Genomic DNA, 13,431 nt, shown 5'->3' on the forward strand with positions numbered 1-13,431 from the left:
GTTGTTCAACATTTTTATGATTCATATTATTGCTACCTAGATCTGCATGCCTAGATCTGCCTCTGTAGCTCTACGTCTGTGGCGGTGCTGAATGCGATACGATGAGGCGGTGAGCAGCGCTGCACCCCACGCTGACCAACTGCATCTTAACGCCTAAAATTAAATTACTTATGTTGGGCTCTCTACTGGCGGAAAGAAAATATTTGTTTTTGCCAAAGCAACTATTTTTCTTTTATGCTTCTAAACTACAAATGGCCCTAAAATGTTCTTCACTTGTAGTGAAGAACTTATTAGATTTCCAGGTGCTTTCCGTCATATAAATAACTCAAAATGGTTTTATTGTGGACCGTCACATTTATCACATTCACACCAAACGCGTTGAGCGTCCCGGCGCATTTTGCTCATCAAGCGCTGAACAATGACTTGATGCGTTTTGAGGGTTCGACGCCTCAAATACTGGATTTGGAAAATCTGAGCGTCAACCAACAGAGAGACGCCGCTAAGTGGAAAAATGGAACGTCGAGTAAGTTATAACTTTTACTGTTTGAAAATATTTTCCACATTTGAGCAATAAAAATCCACCCAGCAAAGACATTAAATAAACGTATTTATTTAGACCAGAAATGCAGGAGAAGAGTTTGAGGGACTCGTACGCCAAAGAGTCTCAACGTCTGACTTCACAGTGAACACATCGAACCTGAAGCGTCGGACAAAACAGCGCCACCTTTCACATTAGGAGGAACAAATACAAAGAGTTAAGAAACTAAGATTTTCTTTTCAGGTTGTGTGTAGTGAGATGTTGTGTTATTGTGAGGAACATTTTTAATTGGTCAGTAGTTCGCGATCCTCGGCCTGAAAAAGTTTGAGAAACGCTGATCTAAACACGAGTTTCAGCCAAACCTGGATTTTAGGACATATTTTTAACTAGTTTTAGGATAAAGTTTAAAATAAAGCTTTCCTTTCCTGGATAAGGTTGTTGCATTTCCCTGCAACAGTTTTAGAAAGAATGAAGAGCAAACCTAATAACACGCTCACACCTTTTGCTTCTTCCGCCGCTTGCTCACCTACAGTCCTGGTCATCATCAGGAAGGTGAAGTGAGAAACGCTCCTCCGTGTTTGAAGCCTGTGTTTTCCTGCGGAGCGCGGCTGCAGCGCGGCCGTCTCCGAGGCGCAGCTGGTCTCTTATTAGCTCTGGAAAGCTCTCCAAGTGCTTGTGATGCACGGCTAATGGAAAAGAGCCCACCAACTCCCAATCCTTTCATAGTCAATAACCAGGTCTGATGGAGCATCGACTGCAAGCCTAATTGAATCAACCAAACCTTGAGATTTTATTAGTTCAGGAACCTTTTTGCTTTTCGTAAAAACGTTTATTTTCAAAACAAGCTCATAAAGAAGAGTTTCTTCTGATTTGCTCATGTTTTTACATCATTTACAAAATACTGCCAGCTGTTGCCTCATGATCACTTCTGATATTTTTTAATTTGAGCTTGAATTATCTGTAACTCATTATTCACCTGCCTGAGCAGAACATAACTGGACCATCAGTCCAGTTATGTTCTGGACTGAACATAACTGGACCATCAGTTGTCCAGAACTGCAGCCAGATTTTAACATTTTCTCGCAGCACAATTTATCCGGCTGGTCAGACATTTTGGTTTACTTTTATTTTCCAATGCTTGTTGTGCCTCACCAGGTCTGCAAACTAAAGTTGAATAAATCAGTAGCAGCTTCAGGACTTTGTAACCTTTCACCTTTAATTTCACTTCTGGTTTCTACAAATCAAATAAAAACTTAAAAATATATTTTTTTAAATGCTTAGTGTTTGCTTTTTATTTGGTTTTTGTTCACTAATATTCAATAAACACCTGATGACTTTACAAAACTGCTACATGTATGAAAAAATGCCTGCCACACTTTATAGATTTAATTTGTAAAATGTGTTGAAAATAAAACTTTTTTCTGTCCTTTTTGCAGTTATGAGCTAGTTGTTCTGGTGAGTCGCATAAAATCCTGATAAATGTGGTTTTAACAAAATAAATCACATTTTAATGTGTGTAAATTACAGTACAGTCTAATTAATTCAAAGTCAACTGTTTTTTAACCGATGACCGGTCTGTTGTTCTCCCTGTCAGGGGTCTTGCTGCCAGTTTTTCTGCCTCAGGCTTTCCTCCTCCTACATGAAGGTCAGCAGAATCCCACAGCACAGAAAGAGCTCAAAATAAGTCCAAATAATCATCTTTGATTTAGAGTTTGGTTTTCTGATTGTTGCTCAGCCAAATATTTGGCCTCCTGCTCCTGAACGAGCAGGAAGCAGGTTAAAGGCTTTGAATGCAAACAGAAAAGAGGAAAAAATGTTAAACTCAAAGTGATTTTCACGGCGGTGTGCTGAGGAAGGAGTACATTTCTGCCAAAAAAGTGATAAATTTTCTAGATTGCATAGAAAGTTGTCGAACAACCTGAGTTTGTTGTTCTGTTTTCACCCTGATGGGAGCACAGCTGCTCACCTTGCACACCTGCAGGCACCACACAGGTGAGACGGAGGGAAAGTGTTAATAAAGTAAAACAGGATGTAGCAAATGAGTCAATCCGTTAAAATAAAACTAAAACAGAGGTCACTGGGATCATTACAGAAAAAACTCCAGATTTACAACTTTAGCATCATAAATATATCTGGATCATCCATCTGTCTCAGAAAAAGAGAAAGTTTTCAGGAACGTTAAGAGATGCTGATGTTACGAAGCTTTTTTCAATTCGACTTTGGTTTTGTCAGCCACCTGCCGAGTCCTCTCACTCCTCTAATGCGGCTTTTATTCATCTTTTTTATGAATGATTTAGTTTCATCCGTCTGTCACCACCGTCCCTCCTGTCTCAGCTCATCGTCTCACCCACAGGTTTCCTCCCACTGACGTTCGTCCTGCTGACATTTTTTCACCAACAGAGAGTCACGATCATACCTCATCTCTGCAGGGCCTAAAGGCACACTTCAGTTTGAGTGTGTGTGTGTGTGTGTGTGTGTGTGTGTGTGTGTGTGTGTGTTAGAGGAAAAGAGGTGATGGAGCAAAGGTGAAATATGTGGACTACCTCATCAGCTGGAGCTAAACTATGAGACACAAACTTACTTTGAGGTTGAAGAGGTTAATGAGTTGGGTAGTAACTAGTTACATTTACTCAGTTACTCGAGTAACTTTTTTTAAGTACTTTTAGGAGTATTTTATTTGAACTTTTACTTGAGTAATTTTATTAAGCATTTCTGCTCTTTAGCTACATTTACATTAAACTGTGGATTCTGTCATTCATTTAATTACATATATTAAGTTGAGACAACATAGCTGAAAGTTTAAGGTATACGTTTTGCAGGTGTTCTGAAATGATTTCGCCCCCCGCTGTGATTCAGCGCCGTGTTTTCAGCAGGATTTCTCTGTAATTATCAAACCGACTGCTGTTTGATCTCAGTCTGCCTCTTTGGCAACACGAGCAATATTCCAGAAAAACTGGTTCAATAAGACAGCTTGGCTCTACAGGGGATGGGAAACATGTTTAAATTTTGTTTTTGGCTGACTTTTAAAAATAAATATAAAAAATAAATTAGAAAAAAATGGTTGTCTTTAGCCAAAATCCCAGCCAAGTGAATAAATCTCCATTTATTCACCTTCTGCCTAATAGTGCAGAAATAAATCCCCACTAAAACTTCAACTTTCCCTCAAACGACGCTCACTGGCTTCTTTTTTCAAAATCCCTCACCCACTCTCTAATTGGTAGAAGTGAGGTGCTGCAGCTCTGAGCTCCACAGTCTGACCTGATCACCTGAACGCACCGTGAAGTCATTAATCAAAGCGGCACTAAATCAGACCGACAGCTCCTCTAACAATCCAATTTCTGATGGGGATTTTGTCCAGCAGAGGTCAAGGTGCATCACAATCCAGCTTTTCTCCATATACATCAGCATCTGTTTACAGAAACACCTCTGCTGGTTTCCCAGCAAATCAAGTCAATTCTGTCTGTCAGTTTTTAAACGTGGCGTTATTAAATGTGAGGAACGTTAAAACCCTGCATGATTTGGAGCATTTACTACTGAAGTTAGGCAAACTGGTGTTAGTGACGTATGCAGCACCAAGAAAGAAAAGGTGAATGTTTTATTACGATGCATATTATGCCACAGGAATGTAAATCTGCAGCTGTGCTGAATGCAGTGATCAGCACTGCGCCCCCTGCTGACCAACTGCATCTTAACACCTCAAATAAAATTATTTATGTTGGTCTCTACTGCCTGAAAGAAAATTATTGTTTTTACCGAAGCAACTCAAGTCTATTTTTCTTTTATTATGTTTCTAAATTAGAAATAGCCCTACAACGTCATTAGTGCACACAACACTTGTAGTGAAGAGCTTTTTGGTTTCCGAGATTCAAAGACAAAGCTTCGAATCCGTAAATTCAGAATCGCAAAAACTCAAAACGCCTCCAGCCGACTTGTTCATGGGTTTATCGTCGACAGTCACATTAGGAGGAATAAATATAGTGAGTTAATGTGTTACTGCAGGAGCATTTTAAGGTTAGGTGGTTCCTGGGTGCTAAATGGGGAAAGTGATCCTCAGCCTGAAACAGTTTGAGAAACACTGCAGAGGGAAAAATGGGGAGGAGCAACATTGTGATGCCTGGGTGTGTGCAGCTCTGCACAGGCGTTTCCGGTCTGCCTCTTTGGTAAGGGCAAATTCTAAAGGGCAAATTGTGGTGAACTGGCAACAGAAACCAACCTTCAACTTTCAGATGTATTTTGCTCCAACACACCTGAAACAAAGTTATTTAGCTCTGCAGAGACCCGGCAACAACAACGTTGAGTCAGGCGTTCAGGAGAGGAGACAGATTTATGCTTCCAACTGTCAGTCTAAGTGTCCCACTGGTTCTGGCACTCAGACATGCATCAGTCATGAAGAAACAGTATAAAAACAGGGCAATGACTCAATGTATTCAAACAAATGTGAAAAAGTAACAAATCGGGTCTTCCAGGTTGAACGTCAAGCCTAAGAAATAAAAAAAACTAACCCCGTTAAAATGACTCAAGCTTTTCTGCAGAGGTGAATAAGGAAAAAAGTGAGTGAAAAACACCAGAGCCGATGCTTCAAAGTGGCAAAAAAACAAATGTTTAAAGTCGGGACAATACAGCTAGCATCTCGGGTAATGCTAATCGCTATTCACTACAAACCTGTGCATTTTATGACTCAAGAAAAGCAAAAAAAAACACTGTAGGAATGTGGCTGAATTGGACACAGTTCTACAGGAAATCATGTGCAATTGGAGGAAATGAAGGAAGAAAAGCTGAAGGTGAAACTGGATGAGGCTGAGCAGCGAACTGAGACACAGGAGATTCAGGATGTCATTCATTGGTCCAAAAATCTGTTCTTACTACTGTGCCTCATTAGAGCAACATATTGCAAAAATATTCCAAATAAGCAATCCATCATCAGGCTCCCGTCACCTGCAATTTAGGTTTCTTAGACCTGCGAATGTTTACATCCGATAAATATCCCGGATTCATTTAGAGTAAGCACTCCCCATCCAGATCACAAGCCTGACAAAACAACAACCTCTCCAGCTCAAGGTCAGGGGGATAATTTCCTTTTCCACTGCCCCACATGAGCTCTCTGCCATTTGCTTAGTGCCTCTGCCTTCAAAGCCTGCAATGATTTCTTGGAAGCAAACATGGGTGTAATCAGCACTTGTCATGTGGAGAGTCTGGATCACTGGTTCAACCTTCTCTCGTATGCTCTCAACTATTAAATCTGCAGCTACACTAAATTATGAACTTCTTATAAATGTCACACACAAACAAAGTATTGATTTTTTGGAAATGTCACATAAGACCAATGGAGAGAACAGAGTGTTTTCACCTGCACTGGGTTTCTCACTAAACAACGGTGGATTTCTGCTTTTCTTTCCCCAACAGCAACATTCCCAGGAAATGTTTGTTGCAGCGTTAGGCTTTTGCTCAGGAAATATACCTGAGATGCACCTAAGCATAAAAGGAAATAATTCACTGCAAGCTCATAATGCTGCTGCAGAGGAAAGTTAATCCTTCATAACACAGGTTAAGATCTTTTTTTAAGGTTATTTTCTTAATAATCACAAATGTGTTATGGGAACAATGCCTTTGGTTTTACAGTTCCCCTCTGTCACACTTAGGCACAAAGCAAAAAATAAAAATGCAACAAAGCTGTCAACAAGAACTTACAAGGTAAATTCAAAGCAGTTTTATCAGCTTAGTTTCTGCACTACTAACTTGTTTGGGAGATATTATGTGATTTCCAGACACAAAGTATCATTTTATAACAAGTAACTGTTATCTTCATATAAAAGGTAACATGGTTGATATAAAAATGACATATGAAGCATTTTATACCAAATGCTATAAAAATGCTTGTGGTATAAGAAATAAAAATTTTACTTTCTGACTTAACGCCTTGAAATTAGGCCTCTGTCTCTTTAAGAAGCTCCTGCTCATTCTGAAGCTCCGCCTTCAGGAAGTCATCCCTGAAGGCGGATGCTAACATAGGAGCCCAACATGGCTCCTATGTTAGCATCGTTGCTCTGAGAAGTAGCTCCTATTATGAGATCAGCAGTTCTACCTGGTGTTCGCCAACTGCTGCTGGCTAGTCTGAAGGAGCGGGGAGAGCTGCAGCTCAGAGGAGGAGCTGCGCCTCGAAGGCGGGGCTAGGTCCACCCAGGCGTTTTACACAGTTCCTTTACATCAAGAACATACATTTCCTTTAATCCTGGAAATGTTCTGCAACTGAAAGAAGGCTGACTTTGTGACCGTCTTTATGTGGCTCTGAAGGTTCAGGTCAGAGGTCAGCCTGATCTCTAGTTTCCAGCTGGAATAACTGGAGCTGTGTGTTGACTCTAGACCAGTCTTCTTCCATAACTTGTTCAGTTGGAGGAAGTTGTGGCACATCCACCCATTGCTACATGTAGAGAAAATAAACGCATTTGTTCTAAAGTAAGGAATTTCAATGTGGCCTCTGCTCCACAACAGCAGTTTTCTATTTAATGGATAAAAAAAATGTTCATCATCCCTCAAGACACCAAAGCATTTAGAAGGTCACATAATCTGATGGGTGTGTTGAGTAGTTAAAGGCTAATTTGGGTTTTCAGGGTCAGTAAGAGGCCACAGTGACTCACCTGGAGAGAGCACAGGTGTCACTAATAACATTAATGTTGGCTCTTTGCTGTTCAAGTGTTCCTGTGAGCTCCGACAGTGTGACTGTGACCCGCAGGAGGAAGAAACAGACCGGTGACTTCATTATTCACACCTGGGCTTTTCTTTCCATGACATGTCATAAATTTCACCTCAGAATGAAAAACATTATTTCATCGTTTTAACTGCAGATAAATCTGGTTAATATTTTTCCACTGAGTCAGTTTGAAATGTATTAATGTGAGATGAAAGTTGAGGACTTTTCAGGATTGCAACAATTACTGAATACTGTTACAAAGGAGAGCGCGATATAAATGATAGAGATCTGTAGTCTACCGGCTAACCGTGGTGATGCTTGTTGACGTAACTAACCATCATCACTGCAGAGCAGGCAGGAGGCAGCGTGGAGGCAGCGTGGAGGCAGCGTGGAACGGAGTGCGATGGAAGACCTCGTTAAAAAACAGATGCAAAAACATAAATTATCTGGACCTGGTTCGGGTTTAACCCGTTTTAGCGCGACGCTCAGGAGGAGCGCGGCAGATGTCACGGTCAGACTAACTACAAGTTCCAGTCACAACACTGGGAAGAAACAGCAGGATTCAACACAGACGTCCATTACATTAAAGCTATTGTGTTTCTATATAGAGACATTTTTAATTCATTTATTTAGCTTTGATTTAATCTGGTAGGCAATGATGGTGCCCATCATTGCCAGATCTCCCTTAAAATTTGATTTTTTTTAAGGGAGATCCAGCAGCATAAAACTTAAACATTATATAATAAAATCCACAAAATTAGTATAAAACAAGTTTAACACATTTATATACATTCCACTCAATTAGTATGGGATTTTTTCCCCTGTTTCTATTGCAAGTTTTACACAAATGCAAAAACCTCCACCCATCACAATATATATGGTGATATGAATTTTATGCTATATTGCACATTCCTACTGTCACATCAGCCTGTGGGAGAAAATGTGACTGTAAAAGAAACTACACAACAAAGCTGAGCAGATAAAAGCACCAGAACCGACGTTGCTACAGATCCCACTGAATCACACCAAGGAATAATTATCAACCAATTTCTACTTTTTGGTTAACTGTGCAGCATTCAAACAAGGTGGAGTCATGTTATTAAATACATTAGTTATAGTTCCATTAAAATGTAGTTTCCTTTATGAACGGAAAAATCAGAAAATGTAATTTTTCCTGACATAGTTTGAAGTGTCAACCTTCTGTTTTACTATGGGTTCATGTTTATCTGTGAGGACAAATGAATCAGAGCATGAAATCTATTGCAGCATCTCATTTCCACCAAGTCAACATAAATAACTGTATGTCATACTAACAATCTGAAATTCAAACAGAATCTCTTTGTTTACCGTCTGACATTTGGTGAAAGAATAATTAACCACAAAACCTCCAATTAACTACTTTAAATAAAAGAATCATTGGCTGAGCACATTTTTGCCAGATCTGAATTATTTTCTCAAACACTGCTTATAAATGATTCACCATCATTTGCTTTTAACACCAAAGAGAAGAAGAGCGAAAAGCCAAACACGTCGGGTCAAAGAAACTGGATCACCCATTTTCTACTTGACTGCAGACGACTTTCTGAACTTCTGCAAAAGAGACGGCGTTTTTTTTCTATCTTTGAAAAACGACTCCAACTAGCTGAATAATTTTTGCTTGGATAATGTTGGACTAGAGATGCGAGTGTGTGTATAACAGAGCAGCTTTAGCCCCAGGCAGGCAGCCGGTCTCAGTCCAATTAAACAGAACACAGCAAGGTGATTGTTCACCTTCATTTGTCCCTCAAAAGCATCACAACAGTGTGTACACACACACACATTTACACATCAAGCTGGAGCGAGAGAAGATGCAGAGAATAAAACCCATCAACTTTCATCTGGAGGGTTAAAAACGAGCCGTTAACATAAAAAAGTTTACGGCTCAGTAGAACTGAGGTAGGGCTGTTACGATTTCTCAAATGATTCGAGTTCCGCAGTTATAAAAATTAATGGAAGAAAATTACCTGCTTCGCTTAGCGCACCGTGTTCCGGCTGGTGATTATTTGTGTTGCGCAACACTCTCACTTCCGCCTCCGAGTTGTTGACTAATGCTAAGGGCTAGCAGCACAACTTGTCCAGTTTTCAAGTCCGGTCCGGGGGGATTTCACCGATTCATGATCATATCGGGTTTTTATCGTTTTTTGGGGAAATGAGTGAAGCGATGCATGGGAGACAGCAGCCGTCCTCCTGGAGCTGCTGCCTGGGGGCTGTTCATACAGGACACATGCAGGCTGAACGCAGCGGGCGGATGCAGCTTCACGGACAAACCGTAAAATAAATGTCCTCCCATCCCGGATGGGCAGCAGAGCCGTACGTAGCTGGTGGACGTTTTCTGTGTGCGGTGAAGCTGCCAAATGGACGCAAAGCCAATAAATGTCTTGGCAAAGTGAAAGTTAATCTATTAAACTGACTTAAGATTTTGAACAGATTATGTAAAATTACATGTCAACTGAGCAAGATGATTGCTTTAATTTTAATTTTTTCTTGTTTTTACTTTGTTTGAAATTAAATAAATGTTGAGTTTTAAAAACTAATTTCAGACAGTTATATTCACTTAAATATTGTAGCATTTTTATATCACTGTTTTGAGAACATTAAATATGCTCAAATGTAGCAAAGCTCCAGTAGATGCCTGCTAACGTCAGATAGTGNACACTCACTTCCGCCTCCGAGTTGTTGACTAATGCAAAGGGCTAGCAGCACAACTTGTCCAGTTTTCAAGTCCGGTCCGGGGGGATTTCACCGATTCATGATCATATCGGGTTTTTATCGTTTTTCGGGGAAATGAGTGAAGCGATGCATGGGAGACAGCAGCCGTCCTCCTGGAGCTGCTGCCTGGGGGCTGTTCATACAGGACACATGCAGGCTGAACGCAGCGGGCGGATGCAGCTTCACGGACAAACCGTAAAATAAATTTCCTCCCATCCCGGCTGGGCAGCAGAGCCGTACGTAGCTGGTGGACGTTTTCTGTGTGCGGTGAAGCTGCCAAATGGATGCAAAGCCAATAAATGTCTTGGCAAAGTGAAAGTTAATCTATTAAACTGACTTAAGATTTTGAACAGATTATGTAAAATTACATGTCAACTGAGCAAGATGATTGCTTTAATTTTTATTTTTTCTTGTTTTTACTTTGTTTGAAATTAAATAAATGTTGAGTTTTAAAAACTAATTTCAGACAGTTATATTCACTTAAATATTGTAGCATTTTTATATCACTGTTTTGAGAACATTAAATATGCTCAAATGTAGCAAAGCTCCAGTAGATGCCTGCTAACGTCAGATAGTGTTTGTTGTGTCTGCAGAAACTCAAATATTTTATCATACAGAATATAATATATTCACAGAGCCTTCCTAAAGTCTCTTGTTTGCATAATTTAGCTGCAATCTTTCAAAAAGCAATCCGGTTTACTTTTATGAAAGTGGATTGATGCGAAACACTTTTAGTGCTGCATATTTGTTCAAAACTGACAAACTAAACTGACGGATGTTCAAACAATTCATATAATGTATGGAAAAGCTTATAAACAGAGTCACCTTCACACAGCTGATGGAGATAAAACACAAGTCTGAAAATGTCATCTTTCCCTGCCAATAGCAGACAATGTTTCACAGCAAAGAGGCACACTACATCTCAGCAGCACAGTCTCAAATGGGAGAGAAATAAAAATATAAATTCACATTTCACAGTCACCATGTAGCAGAGGCCTAGTCAAAGCAACGCGGTGGGGAAATGCAGCGATAAAACCAGAGATTGACAACCTCCCATCATAACTTTGTGCATGAGGTGGTGTCGTCTTTTAACTGACATAAAAGCTGGGCTGAAATCACACACCGACTCACTTGTAAGTTGAAATTGTTGCCTCCGGCTCTGCATTCATCCATCAATCCAAAGCCACATGCATGTAATTTTCCGTTTAAAGTGAAAGCGAGAAAGACAGAAGAAGCAGTAGTTAAATCCCACACTTTCCAGAAGTCTTAATGTAGGAATCTTTTGTGCTTGCTAATGGTGAAATCTCACATATCCTGTTTAAAATTTAACCAAATAACTGAACTTTTGAGTTCCAACATTAATTTGTTTCACATGCCCAGATTTTTATTCTCTGAAGAGAGAAAACTCTGCTCAGCAGAAAAGGTGTGAAGCCTTCAGAGAACATCAGTGTTTCTGCTGAAGTTTCAGAAGAAGTGGCCGACAGGCCAGTGCAGAAAACCTGAAAGGAGCATTGCTTTAACTTTAAAAAAAAAACTAATTTTAACTCATTTCTTTCATAACAAAAGAACCGTGGAGATTTAAATGGAAATTGACAAAGAAGCTTTAATTTTTAACAAGAGGTCCAATGAAGTTAGAACGACGTTTTTCAAGCAACGCAAGGAATGTAATGAAGCAAATTTGGGCTGCAGGAAGTCTTGAAATGTGAAAACTTAAAAGCAGCAGGAAAGAGCAAGAGGCTGGAAAACTAAATGTTTGATTTCAGACATATTTCTGAATCATTTCCTTCCTAAATCATCAGCATTATCCAACCTAAAGGCCAGAATCAGCAGTCGGTACCAATATTATGACGCTCATAATCATAAAGGCAGGTTGTTGAATTATGATTTTAACCCATTTTAAACTAAATTGATGTGTCAATTATCTCACCATCTCAAAGTACATATCAACAACTTTAATGGAAAAAAGTAAAACAATGAGCACAACATGATTTTTTTGTAATTCAGAGAAAAGATGCCATTTCTGATCCAGCAACAATTTTTTCATTTTATTCTTTTTGCTGAGACTTTTATATGCCTATGTAAAGTTTACATCTATTTCTGTCCACACTCTTAATATCAAAGCTGAATCTTTTTGCTGAAGTTTGAATACAACAAAACAATCTTTCAATGATCTGAAGACAAGAATAATTTGCTTAAATGAACCTAAAACGTTGTTTTACGTTTATAAAAACATGGAATTTTTCTAACTGGTTTCTTAACTGGTGACTGTATGATGGTTTTATAACTTTTTACTTTTGTGTTTTTGATGTAAAGCTGAAATGTGCTACACAAAAAGTCGAGAGCAGACGCCTTGTATTTCATCCTTCCGACTGTTCATTCTTGCGCATGCGCACGTAGAGTTTTATGAATCTATAGCTACGTTAAATCTGAAACTCGGTCTCTTTTGGTTTTACTTGAATGACGGTGGGGTTATGGAAAAAAAATAAAATCCCACTTCAGGGTAAAGCTCCATCAAAATAAACAAAAGCAGATAAAAAGCACAAGCAGCAGAATGAGCCATAAAAACGGCAGTTTGGACGTAAAAACTATTAGGTAAGAAATAAATCCAGCAGATACGCCTGAAGTAGAACCAGGACGCCGCAGTGCCAGCCAAAACTCAAGGCAATGCATCGAGTTAATACAGACTTTATGCCACTTCTAACAGCTTAAAAAGTATTCAAACAAAACCATATGCTAATAAAACTAAACACCAAAAAAAGACGACAGGACGACATTAAACACGTTATACTTACAAGAGAGTCGCTCATCAAGTCCTTAAATGGCGGAGTAATATCCGAGAGGTAAGCAGGTTTACTGGAAGCCAGATCACCAGTTTTAACCAAAAATATACAGAAAAACTTTGTTAGCAAAGTTAATTAAACAAGTTTTTCATCAGGTCTTCGGTGCTTTCCTTCCAAACCCGTTCAAAGCTGGAGATGTTTAATTAGACATAATTCAGAACACCTGTGCAGCTGCAGAGCAGGAAACAGTTTAAACATAAGATTTTTTAAGGTTTTGTCATTCATTGTGGTTTAAATATGTCTGTTTTAGTGAAATCATGTTTTTAGTTTTGCTTATAAAGAATAAATCCGTATTAGCCCTGAGGTTGTGATGTAATATTAAAGCGGGGGGAGTAAAGGACATCATTTAATTCTGCCCAACAGACTGTGGTGTGCCTCGTTTTATTATAGTTGTTGTTTGGTAATATATTTAGTAGCTCGGCATATATTTTCCACATCATATCTCTTTGGTTTACAGAGAATCAGCCAAACCATAAAAGCAAATAAGCTCAAAAGTCAATTTCCAGACTTAAAAGGAATGGTCAAGCAGCCTGATGCTGCAGAAAAACACTTGATCTAACATTTTCTTCTGGAATGAGAGGCTGTAAAGTTTAACACACTGAAGAGTTCATAGACAT

General features: G+C 39.3%; 1 long non-coding RNA gene across 1 annotated transcript in view; it reads right to left on the reverse strand.

Moving 5' to 3' along the window:
* LOC103152195 (uncharacterized) overlaps positions 1–11,177 on the reverse strand; it is a 71,038-nt gene extending 59,861 nt beyond the window's left edge. Inside the window, exon 1 of the long non-coding RNA XR_001658710.1 lies at positions 11,106–11,177. This is a non-coding gene — a long non-coding RNA (uncharacterized LOC103152195). The remainder of the gene's footprint in view (positions 1–11,105) is intronic.
* Between the last annotated feature and the right edge of the window lie 2,254 nt (positions 11,178–13,431).

The sequence above is a fragment of the Poecilia formosa genome, unplaced genomic scaffold (assembly GCF_000485575.1).
Source record: "Poecilia formosa unplaced genomic scaffold, Poecilia_formosa-5.1.2 Scaffold304, whole genome shotgun sequence".
Taxonomy (NCBI): Eukaryota; Metazoa; Chordata; class Actinopteri; order Cyprinodontiformes; family Poeciliidae; genus Poecilia; species Poecilia formosa.